General features: G+C 29.3%; 1 protein-coding gene across 1 annotated transcript in view; it reads right to left on the bottom strand.

The window, feature by feature from the left end:
- Positions 1–2,441, bottom strand: part of LOC112211432 (zinc finger protein 26) — a 68,026-nt gene that overhangs the window by 2,727 nt on the left and 62,858 nt on the right. The window lies entirely within an intron of this gene.

A 2,441-nucleotide genomic window follows, 5' to 3' on the forward strand; every position in this document is an offset into this window, starting at 1 on the left:
GCACCCGGACCATATTCCATTCATCTATACACACGGTCAATTAATAATCTTCCAGTAAATTATACAGTTGTAATTTAAAATATCATTTTTAAATATAGTTATTCAACTATAACTCTTCATCATAAAGGAATTAATAGCGCTGCTTTTAATAAAAATTGATCATTTGTAGTGTAATATCTTAAACAGTTAGTGACTTTGAGGCTTCTTAACAACTACCAGCGCTTGTCCAATTATAAATATTGCAGTGTCTGCTTTCGATTCCTACCCAAATCAACTACCAGGGGACTGCGATCTACGACTGTGGCATTTTGCTGTCATTCACCAAAAGCCATCATCCACACAACTACATTCTCAACTTAAGGTCAGATAGACATCCTTAATTATTATCGTCCATAAAACGATTTTTTTTAAGAACATTTATAAATCCTTTTTGTTTTGTTTAGTTTAAAACAATCGATTTTTAGTTCCTTATTTATTCTATTGACAATTAAATATCTTCCTTTTTTGTGCAATATTTTGATTTCATTACAGAATTTCTTTTTTTCATTGATTTTAAATTTTTCAATTAACGATCACCCAAAGAAGAAACTGAAATTTTGCAGTATTCAGAAATTCCTTTAGAAATTGGAATCAATGTATTAATGAATGAAGGCGCATTAAATTTATTTTTGGGATAGTAAATATAAAAAGTAAAGGAATGTATCTAATCTAACATTTAGGAAATAATTATAAATGAGACAAAAGCCCCAGAGCATGAAAATTTGATTTATTATGAAGAGGAGCATCATTGATTTTTGCTAGGAGCGTTACCTTTACCAGCTCTTTAATTTATTCATGTACCTTCTCAATTCCATTTATAGTTGGCAGACTTCCTCACTACCTTTCCGTCGAGCAAGAGTAGTGAAATTTAAATTTTACTGTCCTTTTTTCTTAAACTTATGTTGTATATATCATTACCTATATTTGAAGGCTACTTAATGTTATTTTGTTGGAGTAAAATCTACAATACGAGCCGTTGATGAAACCTAGATTGTTCCAGAAAAATAGTTTTTCGCAAGGATAAGAAACTAGTAGATGGAATTTATACTAGACAATGCCTACTCAAATCTTTAACTTTAATAGAAATTGGATGAACCGTTTTTGAAATATATATGTGTCAAGGAAAATACTTCAGTTTTGTAATTTATATATGCAACCACCTGAAACTTAAGTAACTAAAGGTTGACTGAAACTAATTAACATTCAAACAGGTAGGTCCAATTTTATCTGCCATTTCTTCTTTTGTATTAAAATCTAGAAGCTTTTTTATTTTTTATTTATATATTGCTATTCTTGCATACTTCGAAATGGAGCGATACAGGCATGTAGAGAAACTACCCATTGGCAGCACTCTAATCATATTTCTACACTAGAAGGTCCCGAGGCCATCTTCTTTTCAGGCACCTCGGAGGATTGTCAGGAATAGAAGGAGAAACAAGATTAGAAACTAGAAGGTTTTGATGGTTTGGGAAATTATAATGGAAGGATTGATAATTGGTTGGGTCTAAATTGGTTGCATATCGAACATTAAGGTCTTTATGAATGATTTTATTTGTGACAAAGGAAGGAGCATTGAGGATTGGGTACAAGAGGAATTTGAAGGTTTTGTAGAGTCCCAAAGCAAAATATAGAAGTAAATGATAAATATTTAGAATAAGAAATTATTATAATAAGACCCAACAATAATTGTTTCAATGTAGATATACTTTAAACCAAGAAAAACAAATAATAAAATGGTTCATTGATAGCAGTTAAAATTTCGTCTTATTCAAAAAAAAAATTTTACTTGTTAGTTATTTTCAAGGAGCTTAATGACGCTAAAAAAATTAATTAATTCCTTTCAATGTGCCAACCTATAAAGCAATATCAAACTAAAATTGGCCACTTTAGGATGCTCTTTTTGACACAGAGTGTGACAAACCAAAATCATTACAATTTACAGCATTTCCAATAGGTTAACGGTTAACCATTTGCCAAGTCTAAATATACGATATTTCAGCACATTCAAAATAAGAAAATTATTGCATTTACTGTTTTACAATAAATTAAAACTAAAGAAATGGTGTTTCTAATCACAATCATGAGCAAATCTGAAAAATTAGTAGGAAATACTACCTAAATTCTTCTTAATGAGGGCCGAATATGCCTAGTTCAGTATATTTATCTTAAAGGACCAAAACTTTTACCATTTATAGGATAATAAAAAATGTTATAAATCTTTTTTTTTAAATATTATTTGTTGCTCTGCGCGTTACAAAAAATAAAAAAATTATCACTTTAATTTATTAAAATGATTTTGGTTGAATATGACTTGATTCCTGAAAAATCAGTTAAGAATCTGCTACCATGTTGAGACAACAAAATTAAAGCTTTACCAAAACTAATTAACATTAAAAAATTTA

The sequence above is a fragment of the Halyomorpha halys genome, unplaced genomic scaffold, assembly GCF_000696795.3.
Source record: "Halyomorpha halys isolate HHAL.00 unplaced genomic scaffold, Hhal_1.1 Scaffold395.1, whole genome shotgun sequence".
Taxonomy (NCBI): domain Eukaryota; kingdom Metazoa; phylum Arthropoda; class Insecta; order Hemiptera; family Pentatomidae; genus Halyomorpha; species Halyomorpha halys.